This window comes from Triturus cristatus, chromosome 3_2 (assembly GCF_964204655.1).
Source record: "Triturus cristatus chromosome 3_2, aTriCri1.1, whole genome shotgun sequence".
NCBI lineage: Eukaryota > Metazoa > Chordata > Amphibia > Caudata > Salamandridae > Triturus > Triturus cristatus.
Window position 1 is genome coordinate 117,666,607 of NC_140584.1, and position 20,299 is coordinate 117,686,905.

Sequence of the window (20,299 nt, forward strand, 5' to 3'; positions counted from 1 at the left end):
ATGAGAGAGCATTTTGATTTTTTCAGCTAAATTTGAGGTTTGCAGGGGATTCTGGGTAGGAAAACATTGGGGGTCCACACAAGCCTTACCTTCCCAGACTCCCCCAGGTGTCTAGTTTGCAAAGATGTCTGGCTTTGGTAGGTTTCCCTAGACGGCCCCCGAGCCAAAAGCCCAGGTGAGCCCCTTTGCAAAACCAAGTCGTTTTGTGATAGGTAATTTTGATGTCTCCACAATATGTTTTTGGGCCCTTCCCTGCCATAGACCCTTCCCTGCTGTGGGCACTTGGCCCACCAACACAAATGAAAACGTTGGGGGATCCATGCAAGCCACATGTCCCTGCACTCCCCAGGGTTTCTAGTTTTCAGAAATGTGTGGGTTTGGTAGTTTTCCATAGATGGTCGCTGAGCCCAGGGCAAAAAATCCCGGTGCCCTCCTTGCAAAACCAGGTCGTTTTGTGATAGGTAATTTTGATGTCTCCACAATACCTTTTGTGCCCTTGCCTGTCATGGGTACTTGACCCACCCACACGAGTGAGGTGCCATTTTTATCGGAAGACTTTGGTGAATGCTGGGTGGGTGGAAGTCTGTGGATCCACGCTGATTACAGAACATTCCATAACAGAAATTTGAGGAAAATATGTTTTTTTTAATAAAGTTTGAGGTATGCAATGGGATCCTGGGTAACAGAACCTGGTGAGAGCCTGAATTCCCCTGGGTGTCTATTTTTCAAAAATCTATAGGTTTGCTAGGTGTCCCTAGGTGCCAGCAGATCGAGGGTTCTGAATCAACAGCTAGGATCAGTTTCACAGTAAAAATGTGGTGTGCCCATGTTGCGTTTCGTGCCGCTTCATATCACTGGCACTAGGCCTACCCACACAACTGAGGTACGATTTTTATTAGAAGACTTTGGGGAATGCAGGGTGGGTGGGAATTTGTGGATCCATGCAGATTCCAGAACTTTCCATCACAGAAATGTGAGGAAAATGAGTTTTTTTCACAAAGTTTGAAGTTTGTAAAGGATTCTGGATAACAGAGCCTGGTGAGAGCCACACAAGTCACCCCTCCTGAATTTCCCTGGGTGTCTAGTTTAAAAAAATGTATAGGTTTGCTAGGTTTCCCTAGGTGCCGGCAGAGCTACGCTTCAAAATCTACAGCTAGGCACCTTGTAAAAAAAGCATAAGTTTGCACTGCAAAAATGTGATATGTTCATGTTATGTTTTGGGCCATTTCTTGTTGCAGGCACTAGGCCTACCCACACAAGTGAGGTACCATTTTTATTGGAAGACTTTGGGGAATGGGGGTGGGTGGAATTTTGTGACCCCATGCAGATTCTGGAACTTTCCATCACAGAAATGTGAGGAATATGTGTATTTTTGACAAAGTTTGAGGTGTGAATGGATTCTGGGTAATAGAACCTAGTGAGAGCCACACAAGTCACCCCACCCTGGATTCCCAAGGGTGCCTAGTTTTAAAACATGTATAGGTTTGCAAGGTTTCCCTAGGTGCCGGCAGAGCTAGGCTTCAAAATCCACAGCTAGGCACCTTGCAAAAAAAGGGTACGTTTTCACTGTACAAATGTGGTGTGGCCACATTATGTTTTGGGCCACTTATTGTCGCGGGCTCTAGGCCTACCCACACAAGTGAGGTAGCATTTGTATTGGAAGACTTTGGGGAATGTGGGGTGGGCGGAATTTTGGCAATCCACACGGATTCCAGAACTTTCCATCACAGAAATGTGAGGAAAATGTTATTTTTTACAAAGTTTGAGGTTTGCAAAGGATTCTGGGTAACAGAACCTGGTGAGAGCCACTCAAGTCACCCCATTATGGATTCCTCTGGGTGTCTAGTTTTAAAAAATGTATAGGTTTGCTAGGTTTCCCTATGTGCCAAATGAGCTAGGGTTCTAAATCCACACCTAGGCACTTTGCAAAAAATGGGCCTGTTTTCACTGTAAAAATGTGGAGTGTTCATGTTGCGTTTTGGGCCGTTTCCTGTCTCTGGCACTAGGCCTACGCACATAAGTGAGGTACCATTTTTATCGGGAGACTTAGGGGAACTCAGAATTGTTGTGTGTCGATTTGGATACCGTATATAGGTTTCCCTATTTAGGTCCTTATATAGGCACAATTCGCATTGCCCATATTTCGGCATAGAAATCCTACCCTTATTTAGGCATCATCCATGCTAATCAAATACAAGCACGGCCACCTACATCCGTTCATCTACGTCACAACGAGTTCTTGGAAAACCAGACTCTTAAGCCTTTAGGACTTCCCCTTGCTTGGATATTGATTTCTCCAAGAACTCATTATTATGCATGAACATCTATTCCTTAGGGGTTCTTTCATGACGTTCTTCTGCCCGACTTTTACGTCAATACTGGCATTTCTAAACACCTTCAAGGTATAAATATTCCTTCACTTACCATGGCAAATCACGGTTCGGCTGCCTACTTGCTCGACGCAGCTCACCACGGCAAGTTCGGAATTAAGTCACGTCCCCGCCTGACGCACTGACCAGGGCTGTCATCCTCCTCGCAGAGAATCCAGCTCTAGTGTTTCTGACTCCCCTTGCGAGGTGTTAGAGATCGGGACTCGGAAAGAGATTCCAGCCTCACTCATTCTAAGGAATGGAGTGGACTAGAACCTAGAGGAACTTTTGGCAAATCTTGGCAACTATAGCTAAACTAGACTATAGACGAACAGCACCTACTTCTCACCTCGTACTACACTTAGGTTAGGTACACTGGGGTAGAACTAGCTAGAAGCATCAGATGAGTATTAACATTATAGCCTGTGTTATTTATGCATGTATTTTTATGAATATCTGTCATAGCTATAAACCATGCTATTGCAGTATTATTTTATCTTACTGCAAACGCTGTACGTATTATACATCGCATTCTGTTTCATGATTTTAGCAGTTCATATCTCTAGCACGAAAAATAAGACTGTTCAATAAACCCTTTTTATTGAAACGCCCGTCTATCTATTTCTGTGTAACTCTGTAGAAATGAAGCATGCATGATTGACTGAGTGAAACTGTTATCTATTGTTTCCACGATTCTGAGATTGTTCCGATTCTAAGGGAAACAAAGTTGTCATGTTTATGAGGTTGTCAGAAACTAATCCCTTCTTGTTTATTCAAGAAGTTTCTAGTGACCTCTAAGTTAGCTGGCACACACAAGAAATTAAGTTTAATGTACTCGATAGAGACATACTGACTTCAGTCCTATGTCAAAACTATAGTGTATATTATTCCAATGCGCAGAGCCTATCAAGTATGTAGGAACTACACTACATGGCGCCAAACGGTTTGGTAAGGCACTAATTTAATGCTAGATACTGAAGTAACTCAGTCGTGCTTTTCTCAGAGACCCTACTCAATATACTCCATAAGACGTCTGGAGTGGGTAGGGATAATATCCGCCATAGCTGAGTAGGACAAAAATCCTATGTATTAGCTGTTTGGTTTGTTCAACGTTGAAGGATACAGTGTTCCAAAATATTGTGCACCTTATCTTTGCTCCCTTGAAACTTGCTCTGCAACTTTCATTAAACAATGACCGAAAAACAGCACAAACAGCGAAACTGGTGGAACTGTACCCGATGATGTCGCGGTACTTTTTGATAATGCAGGTTTTAATGAAACCAATAAAAATGCGAAAATCATCGCTCCAAATTTAAGGAGAGCCATCACTATAAAACTTATAAAACATGGCCTAACACCAAGAGGTGGTAGGGCAGTTTTTGTGATAGAGGCACTTGAATCTCACCAGACAGAGGTATTCTATTCATGGATAGTATTCCCAGAATCATATCCAGTAACTAAAACGTTTCACTTCTACAAAGAAGATGAACCACTTGAGGAATATATTCTTTTCGAGAGTATTGAAATTCCACTCACATACCAGGAGCATGATCTCTGGTTTAAAGCTACCTTAAAACATTACAATCACATTACCAGGCTTGGTCCACTAGGTAGACCAGGAGCAACATGGCCGATTTTAGCCGGCTACACACCTCATCCGGACATTGAAGCAATGTCAGATGTAGAATTACTTAATCAGATACAAAATTTAATAGAATTACACAGTTAAACCACAATTGTCTGAAAGTCCTGAAAAGGCCTTTACGAAAAACAATCCTACCTCTTCTAAAAAGAAGTGGGAAAATAACAAACAACATTTAAAAGAGAAAGATTCTCAATCCCGAGGTAGGTCTCCTCAAAAGGAGCCCTCTGAAAGAAGGTATAACCTTAGGAATAGGGATAATTTGAGAAAACCTGACAGGTTTCAAGATACTGATACACGTTCCTCTCGTACCTTTCAGATATCATCACAGACATCCGAAAGAAGAGGACGGTCAGATTAAAAAGAAGAACGCATGAAGTCCAAAGACGATCAACACGTTCTGAAAAACAAACCAAAACCTCAATTCTCCAAGAAGAAAGTAGCAGGTCTGAAGATCAGATATGCAGAGGATTCTGAGAACACAACTCAAGAACGGAGAATGGGCTCAGAAAATGTTGGACAGCGCAGCAGAAGTAACAATAGCTCACCAGAACCTTAAGGGACTTCTGGAGATAGTGGACTTAAATGAGGAAATTCAGGTTGAAACTGTAGATACCAGGGTTAGTTCTCCACACAGCTTATATGAAATAACACTCCGGATGGAGGGAGACATACCAAGAAAAGTGCAAGCACTCTTTTGGGAGCAACTTTCAAAGGGTTATGATATACTTCTAGCAGAACGTGACTGGCCACCAGAATTTGTCAGAGAGTACCCACATGGCAAAGACATCATTATGCCAGCCTTCTCTAACCATGTTCCAGTACATTTAAAATATACTTATGCCAGGAAATGGGCAGTGGCCCAAGCCCCAGCATTATACAAACATCATGTAGGATGGGAGGAGGACTCACCTCACCCTAAGATCCAGTTAAAAAATCAACCAACTGCACAAAGGCAGTATCCAATTAAGCAAGAAGCTAAAAAACAGGTCAGGGAGATCTTAGATCAACTTGAATACCAAGGGGTGATTGAAAGAGGCACCTCATCAATGAACAATCCTCTGTTTCCTGTTTCCAAACCAGACAATACATATTGTCCAGTTTTGGATTACAGACACCTAAACTCCTATTGTAAAACATTTGCAGTGCAAAATGCACATAATACAGCATTAATGCATAACACCGTGCGTAAAAAATAGAAAACCACATTAGATATTTCTAACAGTTTCTTTTGTCAAAACATAGCACCTGAAAGTAGGTTTTTGACAGCTTTCTCAATAATGGGGACCCAGCGTCAATTCTGTCGTCTCCCTCAGGGATTCAAGAATAGTCCAGGGTTACTCTCAGCAATGGTAACAGAGTTACTACAAATTTATGATGACAAGGCATTGTCATATGTAGATGATATCTATCTGAAAGACGATGACCTGAACAGGCACTTGAACAGGGTGAATACCATTATACTGGACTTCGCTTCTGAAGAATATAAATTACATTTAAAAAAATCAAGAATTGCCCATCTCAACGTCCTTTTTCTAGGATATGAATTATCAAGTGAGGGCAAAAGCCTGGCAGCCAACTTTTTAGAAAAGTGTGCGCTGCTCCAAACTCCAAAAACAATGAAAAACTTAGTTGATTCTAGCTTTCCTAAATTTTGGAAGAACATACATTCTAAACTACGCAGAAAGGGTTAAAACCTCTCTACGAATTATTCAAACCTGATTTTAAAATCACAGATTGGACACAGGAACACACAGATATCCTGCGTTCACTTCAAGTTGACATGTTAGCAACAAAACACTTACAAACACGCGTAAACGTATGCAACTTAGTGACCCGAATAATTCTGGGTCAATGCGGATTCACCTACTTAACTTTTAACGAAGGTGAAAAAGTACCAATTGCATACAAATCACATTTGTCAACGCAAGCAGAAATGAAGTTTACATCGACACAAAAAAATTTGACAGCAGTTCAAACCGCTGTAGCAAAAGAAATAGCCCTAGCACAGGGGAAACGCATTATGGTCGTAACCCCTGTACCAGCCTTAGAGGCAGTTACAAAAGCGAGTATTCCGACTGCAAAAGCTTTACATCCAAGATGGATACAGTGGGTTCATTCTCTTGCTGCAACTGTTGTTGAATATGTTTTTGATCCATATTTAAAAACACAAGCATTCCTGCAATACGAACACAAATTTCCTCTGCCTACTGAAGTTCTCCCTCTTGACCAGTACGAATGTATAATTTATACTGGCAGATCTGCACAACCCGCTATGGGGGGTAAGCAAGCTTATAGGGCAGCATGCGCGATAGTTAAAGGCCGTATGTCTAGTAGATTGTACAGCTTAGCGAGCTGAACTACAAGCATTTAAAATGGCACTTGAAAATATGGATCGCGAATTCCCCACACTCATAGTGTGCGATTCTTTTTATTGTGTTCAATCATTCAATGAATATTTACAGAATTGGCTTCAAAATGGTTTCAAAGATGCAGAAGGTGGCACAATCAAGCATAAAATGCTTTGGGAACTAGTAGTTCAGTTGCAAAATGGACTACAAAACACTCACGTGATACACACGCTGAGTCATCAACGTGATGGCGTTCACGTTGAAGGGAATTTATTGGCTGATGAAGCCGCGAAAGGGACTGTGCAAACGGCTTCTGTAGCTGCAATCACTTGTTCAAAAACAAAAATAGACAGTGAAATAATACTGGCTGTCAATGCTTCAAGCAAAGGCAGCGGTGCAGCGTTCCCTAAAAAGTTTCCACTCAAATACTCATATATAATTGATGCAAAAAATGTTCCGTTTGCTCGAATCCCTGGAGTGGGGGAAAGGGTAATACCAAATATGGAACAAAGAGCAGCTTTGATTTACAAAGCACATCTGGGAAAGGATTTGACACATCAGGGGATCTCTGAAACAATTTTAAAACTAAAAGAGATGTACTGGTGGCCAGGAATGAATACACTGATTCATATCTTCATCAATAACTGCAATAGAGATCGCAGTACAGAACGCCACCAGACACCTAACTACAACATAGCCAGCCCAGTTCAGACACCATTATTAGACAGCATTAGACTATCTACATGCAGGCGTCCTCTTGGACAATTGCAATCCCACAAACACTAAATCAAGGTTCCTATGGATGTGGCCTCAGCACTCGGCTGATGCTCGAACTGTTATAAAAGATTTGCGAGTCTTTATCGGCACATACGCAATTGGCAAACTACATTCTGACCAGGGTCCTGCGTTTAGCTCTTGAGCTTACAAAGAAGCCATGGCCAGTTTGAGCGTAGCATTGCGGTATTCTTCTCCATTCTATCCTGAGGGAAATTCTGTTGTGGAAAAAAATGGGACATAAAGCAGTCTATAACAGCTAGGGTATTAGGTTCGGGTGATGGGTGAGTCAAACATCTTATGGGGTCCAACACTCATTAAACAATTTGCCAAGAAGATTTCTAGGAGTTGTCACTCCATATGAAGTCCTATTTGGAACTAGAATGTTGATTCCGGACCTTGACATGAAAGGCACAGTGGTGGAAAATAAATAGTTTGATATCAAAGATCGTTTGGCTGTGTTACAGGACTTAAATGAACTAAGATCGAAACAAAGCAACGTGTTCCTGAAGCCAACCACCACTGGGGAAAAACCAACCATCCCAACAAGGCCTGTCTGGATCCCAAAGCTTGGTAATCTAGTTAGAGAAAAGATAGCAGACAAGAAGGAATTTGGGCCTTCTTACAGACAACCAGTACCTGTCCTAGCAATCCACGGATCAAGAACAGTACTACTCCCGCCCCTTGCTGGTAAAAAGGAGAAAAGATTTGTGTCCATCGACCTGATCAAACCACACTATGTGGCCGATACTAAGCAGTAGGCCAAGTGGACTCTGACAATGCAGCAGGCGCACTCCACTAGCTACAATCCAAGAGGTTCAAACTGAGAGACTTACCACCTTTGAAGATTCTGCAGTGAGAAATAAAGGACTAAGCAACAAAGCTATGAAACTTGTCCCTCTTGAAACCCAAATAACAGTTCGTCCTGATACACCTGTCTACAACGAAGTAACAAGTGATCAACTGGTTCCCGCAAATTCAGTGAATCCTGACGCAATTCCAACCATTGACAGAACTGCCTCTGGCTATTTCATTAACTTTGATACGTTTTCTGAGGATCCCAGCGAACCTCAAACGACGCCAGCACAAAGAACTTTCAAAGAACAAGCAACAGACTTTTTTCATCTCCTGAAAAGACTTAACTGGTTTCACCATGGATTGAACTATGGATTGTTTTGGGAATATTCTTCTTTCTACTTTGGTTAGCTCTGGTAATAACTCTGGGTATGCTGATGAATGGAAGATATATTCAAATGGACACAGCAAGCAAAAGAGGGAACTTACTTCTTCAGCCACACAAATCATCCCATAGTGAAGCAAGAGACTTGTCAGCAGTGAACATCACAGCCGTTCCTATACCAAATGGTATAGTTTGGGACAGAACTGAATATGACATTTTTGGTCCGTCTGAACATTTGAAGATTCCACACTTATTTAAAATTTCATTAAGTGACTTTATTACCTCTAGTACCTTTTCTGATGATTGGGACTTCGAGACTGTTAAGAACATGATGTCTGATCTAGAAATGTCTGCAGTATTCACAAATCCTGAATATTTAGAGGGTTCATCAGACTATGAACAAATGTATTGTTATAACCACTATGGTCATCATTTCTTGCATAAAACTGCATCACCTAGAAATGTATTTAGGTATAACCAATGGGAACATTGTCCTACACCTCAAAAGGGTAGCTCAAAAACTTTTGCAATGAAGTTTACATATTTTTCAGGGTTCAACTTGTCAAATCCAGAATCGTTTTATTTTAAAAATATGAACAAGACAGGAATGAAAAATATGTTAACCATTACGAAACAGATCTATTCTGCAGCCTTTATTGCCCAACTGTCTAGACAGGGTTTCGACTTTTGGAAAGACAACATTGAGACAAAATCTGTCTGGGGTACAAACGATTGGCAAGTGCAGGGGGTAGAAGCTTTGTTTAGAGTCTGTATCATCCCTGAGGAAATTATGTTTTTGAATGACACTGTCCAACAAACGTCTTGCCTTGGATTAGCCAAGATCAAAGACATGAACACACCGACCAGACCTATACCTGCAAGTAATAGCACTACATGGGGGGAGGTCGACATACATAATAATTTGCATCACAACAGATCAGATCCAAAATGGAAAAAATTGTTGCTCTGGCCCACAGACACAAACAACTGTCAAGATCGATTCCTGAACAAAACACAGGGTTTCACTATCAGTAGACCAGACCCACGCTATGTTCAAAGACAGCATCCAGGGGTAGTAACTACATACAGTGTAGGGAAACTTTACCTTGATTGGCTACAGAAAGCTACACTGCAGGATGTAAAACAACACTTATCTTTACTTAAAGAAGGCGCAGACCTTAGGGAATTCTTGCTCGGACCAAGAAAACCGCGTCAAAAATGTTTCATATATGCCGGTATCTATGCTGCTTATAATGAAATATGGGAGATTACCCAGAAGAGACTGCAGAACGAATACGAGAAATTGATCGTAATAATTTAGAGAAAACTCCCTCTGTAGTAGACAATGGGTTAACGACTCTGTCATCCAGGATATATTCATTGGACAGGATTGTGTCTTCTGCCATAGACATCATGGAACAAGACTTGGTCATGTTGCAACATGGTCAGTCTCAATTACGTTCTATAATGCTATTAGGCTGGACGCTCCAAAAGCTTGCGTTCAGGCTATGTGACTTAGCGTTTAATCAACTCTACGTCACTGTTTCCAGAATTCAGTCTCACTGATAAACAGATCAGACTGGCACAAAAGGGAGAAGACTATACGGTGCTGAGCATTGAAAAACTGGAAACATTACCATTCACGGTGGCAGAAAAACCAGCTACTGAGTGCATCATACATGGTAAAATTACTTTGCCTGTTACAACTATTCATTTTAAGGATTGCCTAAAACATATACCAGCAGGCAAATATGAAAGGTTGGGTAAAGAATACATCAAGACATCTTGGGATTTACCTTATACACATAGGTGTTGGAGTGGGGGACGTGAAGTGTTTCTTAGCGGTACAAACTGTGAAAACGCACTAAGCAGTTCTCTTCTTTGTCAGGGTATTAATTTACACAGAGCCTGCGATGGTTCCACTACAAACGTATCCTGTCACCTGCAAGGCTCACCAGCTGCAGTGATTAATCCAATGTTTGGACTACTTTCAAATGGAAGTTACCGCATGTTGAATGATCACAGCTGCTGTGGCATGTTGCCAGGTATCCCATATCTAGTATCGGTTACATCCAGGGTCACTTGCTGTATGCAAGTCTTGTTTCCACAAATTCAGACAGTCAGGGAGTCGCCTGTACGACCTTCACTGAACATCTCTTCTATACGAATTGATACTCTAAGCAGAATGAAAGCCTTTCTTTTACAACAAACTGTGCCACTGACCTCGGCCAAAGAAACCTATGATCTACAAGTCGCAAGGACTTCTGCCGATATACATGCCCTTTTGAATACAAACTGCCCTATACATTTCTCAGAAATGTTGGAACGTATTTGAAACATGTCTTATACGAGCGGTATTGTACATGTATTTAAGACCGTGTGTGCAGGACTGTTAGCACCTTATCAAGCAGTCCTCGGAATAATTCCCAACTTCGTGCACTCTGTGTTTGGCGGACTGCCACTACTTTTTGGACTCATTGCAGGGATCCTATTTTTGCTCCTACTGCTCCGATATGGCAAGCCAAATCACCAACGTAACTCCAAGCACCATAGAGAGAGCTCTAAAGGAGATGAAGTGTAGTGGGCGCATCGTCCAAATTTTAGGCTTACCTTGTCTACGAGAATTAAATACCACATGGTTTCTGTAATTCAGACCAATCTGCCAAGATTGCATCTTACCTGTTGTATGCTGCCTGCTTTGTGGTGAAGAATGCGTGCTAGACATCTGTCTAACACTCCCATCAGTCATGCCTACGGATGTCGATACTCTGCTGGACCCGGTAACGGCCCATGCTGTGTATTGTCCCCAGCGGCTACCAATCCTGATGACAGCATTCATTGAGATCTCACAGACGCAAATTGCTACTGCTGCGGTACAAGAGGAAACAAGAGGCACACAGGTAACATCCGATACAGACATTGCTGATGCGATCAATGCTGAAGGCGATGCTTCTCATCTATGTGGGGTAAATCTTCTAAACGAGGTAATCCAACTTTAACCTACAACGGTAGATGACTTTTTGTCTACAGGGTTAGAAGATTTCATGTTTTCTCCATCCCCATACACTGCTTTTTGAATCAGCACACAGTGTACCATGAAGACTCTGAATTTGGCCTTCATTTTTCAAAACAAAGACTAAACTTGGAACTTTTTCCTCTGATTAATTGTTTTTTTTTCTCCCCAAATTTGAGTTTTCTTTTTGTGGCACAGTAATCTGCTTATTTTAGAACTATTCATAGAGAACAGATTTCTTTGATACACTTTCAGAGACAATATGTCACATTGTCAATACCAATTGATTTATGTAACTTGACATTAAATGGTTTCGGCCTTTTTTCTTCTGTATTTGCGAGCCATTTCATAATGTATATATATATGTATGTTCATTCATTTAGCATTCAATGTAAATATATGCTTGGGATGAAACATTGCTTTAAATGTGTACAGCACCAATGCACTTTTATGTATGGCGACAGTTTTTATGCATTCCATTGTATTTTTAGACACGTTCTCAGCCGTCCATATGTAGCTATTTTTTAGATATGTTTAGAATTTAGTAATGTCGTTCATATGAAAGTGGAGTGGGTGTTGTGTGTCGAATTAGATATTGTATATAGGTTTCCCGATTTAGGTCCTTATATAGGCACAATTCGCATTGCCCATATTTAGGCATTGAAATCCTACCCTTATTTAGGCATCATCCATGCTAACCAAATTTAGGCATGGACACCTACATCCATTCCTCTACGTCACAACGAGCTCTTGGAAAACCAGACTCTTAAGCCTTTAGGACTTCCCCTTGCTTGGATATTGATTTCTCCAAGAACTCATTATTATGCATGAACATCTATTCCTTAGGGGTTCATTCATGACGTTCTTCTGCCTGACTTTTATGTCAATACTGGCATTCCTAAACACCTTCAAGGTATAAATATACCTTCAATTACCATGGCAAACCACGGTTAGGCTGCCTATTTGCACGACGCAGCTCGCCACGGCAAGTTCCAAAGGAAGTCAAGCCCCTACCTGATGCATTGACCAGACGCTGTCATCCTCCTAACAGAGAATCCAGCTCCAGTGCTTCTGACTCCCCTTGCGGGGAGTTAGAGATCGAGACTCGGAAAGAGATTCCAACCTCACTCATTCTAAGGTATGGAGTGGACTAGAACTATGAAGATCTGTCATTGTTACAAACCATGCTATTGCAGTATTATTTTATCTTACTGCTAACGCTGTATGTATTATACATCGCATCCTGTCTTACAATTGTAGCAGTTCATATCTCTTGCACGAGAAATAAGACTTCAATAAACCCATTTTATTGAAACGCCCGTCTATCTATTTCTGTGTAACTCTGTAGAAACGTAGCATGCACGATTGACTGCGTGAAACTGTTATCTATTGTTTCCACGATTCTGAGATTGTTCCGATTCTAAGGGAAACAATGTTGTCATGTTTATGCGGTTGTCAGAAACTGATCCCTTCTTGTTTATTCGAGAAGTTTCTAGTGACCTCTGAGTTAGCTGGCACACACAAGTAATTAAGTTTAATGTACTCGATAGAGACATATTGACCTCAGTCCTATGCCAAAACTATAGTGTATATTATTCCAATGCGCAGAGCCTATCAGGGATATAGGAAATACACTACAGAATTGTAGAGCAACTGTTATTACCTATCGACCTTTGATGCATTGCAGACTTCCAAATGTAAGACAATGTGTAAAAAAGAAGTCAATTTGAAAAATGTCCTAAAATTCACATGCTAGTATGGGTACCCACAATTTCAGAGATGTTCAAATAGCTACTGTTCCTATACTCTATATTTTGTTCCCATTTTGGAAATACATAGGTGTCTTTGATACCTATTTTTCGCTCTTTGTATTTTGCAAAATAAATTTCTATATACCCGGTACACAATGAAAAACCATTGCAAAATGCTGCTCAGTTATTGGCTCTGGGGTACTTGGGCTCTTAGTGAACCTACAAGTCCTATATATCCTCACAACCAGAAGGGTCCAGCAGATGTAACGGTATATTGCTTTTAAAAATATGTTATACTTAGAAGAAGTTACAGGTGAAAATGTTGGCACTAATAGCTGTTTTTTCTACTTATTAACATGTTTCCTATTTTTAACTGTTAGTTTCAATTTAAAAAACTTTAAGGATCTACACAAATGACCCCTTGCTGAATTCAGAATTTTGTCTACTTTTCCTTAACATATAACTTTCCAGGATCCATTATTGCTTTCATACCCTTTTCTACCACTATCTGGAAGGAGGTTGAAAGCAAAATAAAATAGAAAAAGTAGGCTATGATCCAGTAAAATGCCAAAACGGAGTAAAATATTTAGTTTTTTTGACAAAAGTCTGTCAGTTTCTGAAAGCTGGGAAGATGGTGATTTCAGCACCACAAACCCTTTGTTGATACAATTTGCCGGGGAAAAATCAGATGCTTTCTTCTGCAGCACATTTTTCCCCAATTTTTTTGTATCTGTATTTGGCTCATTTCTGGGTCCCCTCGAGGGGAATCAACAAATACTAGGATCCTTTAAAATCCCCACGATGTTGGAAAAAGAGGACACAAATTTGGCTTAGATACCTTATGTGGTCAAAAAGTTACAGGGGCCTAAGCGCAAACTACCCCAAATAGCACAAGAAAAGGCTTAGCACAGGATGGGGAAAAGGCCTAGCAGCAAAAGGGTTAATTATAATTACAAACAGTAGACACTAATTTATTTAAAAATATGCAGTAACAACATTAAAATAAAAATAATTAATTAATTCAAAATAAATAACTACAAAAAATAAATCAAAATACATTCAACTAACTTTTGAAATTAAATAAAAATATATATACTACAACAATATTAAAAACCTAAAAATAGGCTGTTCTTACCTTCTATATTCAGTACCTCATCACAATTTGTTTTTTTTACAAGTCTCATCACTTTTTTTTGCTAATATCTTGTCACAATACCACAAACACCTGCTGGAAAGCATCATCATGGATCCCAGTAGGATTAGGAAGTAGAATCTTTTGGAGCTTAAGATCTTGTCGGACGAGGTGATAAGGCTGCATGACTTTCTCATGGACCATTTAATGTTGAAGATGTCACTAAGAATGCACACATTCCTGTGGTAGTACATAAGAGACAAAAAGCAATGGAGCACCATCATATCCATGGGATGTAGCATACATGGAGTCAATTTTCTCTGACCTCAAAGGGAGGCTCTTGCGCAGCAAAAGCAGGACATCTTCTCAACAAGTGCAGAATCCTATCCTAGATATACCCTAGGTTCTGGTGGTGGGAAAGAACAGAGAGCATTCTAGATCTTTTGGGAGTAGAGGGCATCAATGTAGTTGCTAAAGTCAAAGGAACCTAGTAGACAATAAACAGCACTGCTCTTCTTGACAGACATTAGTCTGGTGAGGTTTTGTTCTTGTCTACTGTATCAATACACAGGGCTCAGTGTCATTCACTAGCCTAATTGGCAATGTGCATGAATAATGAGGGAAAGGGATAGGTATGTTGAGTATCATGTACCTCTGGAAAATTGGATGTGATACACATTCTATAATTACTCCTAAATGATTGATTAACATTCCAAAATCCACCACGCCACTTCTCAATCCTAGTGATAATGTACAACAATAGACATTGTGGACAAGACAAAGGTTAGTCATAAGGGCTTGTGAGTAGGCCCTTCATACTGTGATCCCATTTTCTTTTTTTGACAAATATTGTTTTATTCAGCATGACTTTCAAGTAACATACAACGTATTGAAAACATACGGAACTTCATTTAAGCAGTAACATCTAATGGAGGTTCAGCTTTTCTTTTTTAAGAAGTCCCAACGCTTCCCTCCCTCAATTCAAGTCTTGTCTATTTTGTTACAAACAAGCATTTAGGCTACTTACACAAACACGTATTGTAAGCAAACACAAACCTTCCCCCACACCCTCTCCCCTTCAGTGGCAGTGAGGAATCTTCTAAAATGTGCTGATGAGGAGTTAGACTTGTGTCAGATAGACGGGTAGGGCCCTCCTTTAGCTCAACTAGTACGCCGTAATGCCTGGGACCACCTCATGTGCGTATGGACATAGTCGGATCAGTAGCCTGACTAATCTAGAACTGGAAGAGGTGCATGGCTCATACAGAAGGTGGGGACACTGCCAAGGGGAGTCTGCGTGACAGAAAGGAAACCAGAGGGGCCCATTTATATTCAAATTTTTTATATTAATCTCTGAAAATCTTAGCTAATCTTTACATAGTTAAAATTCTCCATAGACATGAGTGCCACAGCGACAAGGCTGGCGCCTCTCTCTTTTTCAAAGCCACCACGATTGTCATCTTGGCTGCCCCTACAAAAGCCCACATTATTGCCTTATCTGCTTTTGTCTGATGTTCTAGGTCTGCATCCCTGATGCCGAAGAGCCCTCCCTCAATGGATGTGGGAATAGGGTAGCCCAGCATGTCTTTAATGTGTGTTATGATCTCCTCCTAGAATGTGCGGATAGTAGGGCAATCCCACCATATGTGTCAGGAATCCCATAGAAGGCCGCAGCTCCGCCAACAGAGATTGGAGGTGTCTAGAAATATAATTTTGAGTTTAGTGGGGGACAGGTACCAATCAAAAAGGATTTTGTAATGGGCCTCTCTCAAGGCCATTGAATGATTGCTCTTGCTTAAATCCGACCATGAGTGTTTCCTCTCCTCATCTGTAATGTCCCTCCAGTCCACCTGCTCCCAAAAAGGCATGTAGCGCGCCCGCGGAGCGTGTACTGTCAAAAGCAGCAAAGCATAGAGAGAGAGGAAATCGCCCCTTTCATACTGCCTGCCCTCTGTACAAATTGTTCTACCAGGGTACGCTCTCTGGTGGTGGCTTCTCTTATCTGAGGCTAGGATACCCAATGTTTGAGTTGGAGATATTGGAATTGGTCACTGCTTGGGACATGAAACTCTCTTTGGCAACTCTCAAATGTGTGTATGTCAAAATTGTGAAACATATCCGAGACCATCAGGAAGCCCCCCTCCCACCAAGCCTCAAATGGGCTCTCTCCTAGTGCTGGGGGGAAGTCTGGATTAAAGTGGATAGGGGTATACGGTGAAGGGAAAGAAGTCCAGCCCCCGTCCCTATTGACTGAAACCCAAACTTTACGGGTGGTCTGTGCAAGCATTAGCTGGCCTATTATTTTTCTGCTTCCAAAACACGTCCCAGATCGACCTTCCCAATATCGCCCTGTCCATGTGGAGCCAATGTTTGTCGGACTCCCTCATGGACCACTCTACCACCACCCTAAGTTGGGGTGCTTTGTAGTACATGGAGAAGTCTGGTAGCGCCACATGCCCCTCTTTCTTTGGGCGTCGTAGTGTATGGAATGGGAGATGAGCCCTCCGTTCTGCCAAATGAATTCCGTGATAAGAGAGCGGGGCTGGGGAAGGAGCTTGCTATCTATATCGACCGGAAGTGCATGGAACAAATAAAGTAATTTTGGGAGCATTGTCATTTTTATGGCGTTTATCCGCCCGAGCCAAGAGACAAACGGTTTCCAGCGCTTGAGATCTTGTTGGAGTTGAGACAAAAGGGAGGGATAGTTGGCCTTATAGAGATCCTCTGACCTTGGGGTGAGCTGGATACCTAAATATTGAAGGGAGTGTTTGGCCCATTGAAAGGGGGCCTGTCCCCAGAGCTGCAGGGCATCTCCTTCAGGGATTGTGAGATTAAGGAATAATGATTTTGATAACTTAACTTTGAAGCCCGCTACCACCTCAAATTTACCCAGTTCTACCTGTAATGCCCGCACTGAGGGGCCTGGGTCTGTGAGAGTCATCAGGATGTCATCCACGAAGAGTGATGCCTTGTGTTCTATACCCCCAAAGTGTATACATTTGATCCCCAGGTTGGTCCTGAATTGCATTGCCAATGGTTCTATGCTTAGGGCAAATAGAAGAGGGGAAATCGGGCAGCCCTGCCTCCTACCTCTGTTAAGTGTGAATGGGCGTGACGAGGACCCATTTCCCTGAACTCGGGAATTTGGGTGCTTATAGTTAGCCCTGACCATGTTAATGAACTTTTCCCCAAACCCAAATCGTTGTAGGGTTAGAAAGAGTAATTACTAATGCACCCTGTCAAAGGCCTTCTCGGAGTCTAGGCTCACCAGCATCGCCAGGATTTTAAATTTGGAGCATTTTTCAACCAGGTGAATTGTCCTCCTGATGTTGTTGTGCGTCTGTCTTCCCGTTATGAAGCCAGATTGATCAGGGTGGATTAGTGTGGGCATTGTTTTCTAGTCTTGAGGCCAGTATTGCTGAGAATATTTGGCATCCAAGTTTAACAGAGCAATGGGCCGATAGGAGGCACAACTCTGTTTTTTTTCCGGGGTTTGGGGATAACGGTGTTGACTGCCTCGGCCATAGATTTCGATACCGTAGAGTCCTCAACTATTGCATTGAATAACAAGGTGAGGTGGGGCATAAGCGCTGATGCGTATATTTTATAGAAGTGTGACGTCAACCCATCAGGCCCAGGGGGTTTGTGTAATTTGAGTTTCGCAATAGCTTTAACTAAATCTTCTGAAGTAATCGGGCCGTTTAGTTGGTCGTTCTCCGATGCTGGGACTTGGGGCAGCTCCAGTGTGTCTAAATATTGTTTTTGCAAGTCTTTATCTGGGAGTCTGCCTGTGTATAAATCTTTATAGAACCCTCCAAATATGCTCGCCTTTACTTCGTCCGTGTGAGTTAAAGTTCCATCTCCGTCACAGATGCCGCCTATGTATTTCCAATCCCTTTTCTCCTGTAGCTGTCTTGGTAGGTGAGTCCCTACCTTACCTCCTTGGGCATAAGATATCTGCCGGAGTCGTAACAATGTGTATTCCGCCATGTTTGTATAGATAGCTTTGATTTCCCCCTGCAATGCACTAAGTTCCTGTTGTAGTGCCCGGGATGGTGCCTTCTTATGGTCTCTTTCCACCTTCTCTAGTTCCGCCTCCAACTCCCCCCTTTCCTTAGCCCTCCGTTTATTCAATGTGGAGTTGAGCTCAATACATTTGCCTCTGAGGACTGCCTTAAACGAATCCCAATTGTTTTGGGGTGAGGTGGCCCGGGGCTCATTAAGTTCGTAGTAATCGGAAATGGTTGCCCTCAATTCGCCTCGGAGAACTCTGTCTCTGGTTACCGAGATTGGAAAATACCATCTTTGAGTACCTGCCCCGTTACATCCCCAACACAAGTCGATGGTCACTAGACTATGGTCTGAGATAGTGATTGGGAGTATCTTCGCCCCCTGGAGGGAGCCTTGTAGGGATTGACTAATAAAGCTGTATTCCAAACTGGAATAGGTCAAGTGTACGTGTGAGAAAAAGGTGAAGTCTTTGGTGGTGGGACAGAGCGTCCGCCATGCGTCCCTCAGCCCCTAGGGCATGCATTCTTTGTTTGATCCCTTTTGGGAAGTTGCTTGTTGCCACCCTGTGCGGGTGAGTGCTGTCCATCTCAGCATGCTAGGTCAGGTTAAAGTCGCCGATGAGCACCGTCTGGCCCTCTGCAAACCCTCCTATCAGGTCTAGTAGGGAGGTTAAAAACACGGCGTGCCCTGTATTGGAAGTATATGCAGAAATAAAAGTGCAGAGTCTGCCTCTCAGTTTCCCCTTTACCATGATTACCCTGCCCTCTCTATCTGCCTATATGGCGTCAGGTTGGAATTTTGCAGTGCTGTGGAATAGGAGTGTGAAGCAGGGTCTAGTTTTACCACATAGTTCCCCAGGCCCATTCTGTCCACGCCTGATGCATGAGGCCCTGATAAGGCCCCATAGCCACCATACAGAGTGGTATTAAGTTGACCATACTGTCTCGAGTTATTCTCTTAAAATAGCAGGCCCTGCACCTCTCTGACTAAAATCACAAGACTTTTTTTGTGAGGAACCAATGGCTCCTTTGGGAAATAAAGGTTTTTCTTAATAGAGTGTGCACAATGGCAATGTACAGGGTTGGTTTGATGTCACAAAAGAAGCTGAGCATACACAACGAGGATGCAGTCAAATTGTTCAGTAATTTATATAGTAAGCAGGTGAAGTGAGTATTACATACATAATGTTTGGCAATAAAGATAATTAGCAAACAGTAAATACACAACAGTGAAAGGTGTCCCAGTGAAAAAATGTTTAGAACCTAAACTAATTGTGACATATTATGCGACATATGTTCAAAGTTTCACTATACAACATTAGGCGACCATCTGGAAATTTGTCATGTGTATAACAGCACGTTATACAGTCATAAGTGCTGGGTAATGGTTCGCCTTTGTAAACTGTCGACGGCGTTTCGACCCTATTTGGAGTGTAGGGTCTCTTCAGGACCTGGAAATGGCGGGACACCTATGAGAGATGGGAGGATACCATCAGTATGTGGCCATAATGGATAACTGCGTAGCTGAGAATAACCAGCTCTGTATGTTAGTGTACCTGAAGCGAGGCCTGCACTGCCTAGGGTGAAGAGCAGTGGCACCGTGAAGTTAGTGAAGAAAATAAACTGGCCGGGTGCTGTGAAAAAGTAAAGGAATTACAACATAATCAGAATAATGCAACATTACACGACATGCGTAGGTCTAAAAGCGGAGGGTTGGCCCACTGAAAACTTACCCCATGTTAGGGTAGTGATAGGCAGGCAGAAGAATCGGTTGGGCCGGAACAAGTATCGACGGTAAATCATTCACTGATTGTGCAACTGAGTAAGACACTGTAAGGGAGACACATAAGACATGAGGGTGTGGCTGTAATGAGAATCTGCCATATTTAGGAGTATCTGTGACTGGCGTGTGCAGGAATAGAGGCTTACCAGAAAGCGTGTGGTAACGCTCCTTGTGCGAGGGAGCAGAGCATCACTTTGATGCAGTAAAAGGCTCTAATGGCTGCAGCTCTGTGATAGCTTTAATTGCGCAGTGTTTCCATATGTGGAAATCTGAAATGTGGAGTAGAGAAAGGTT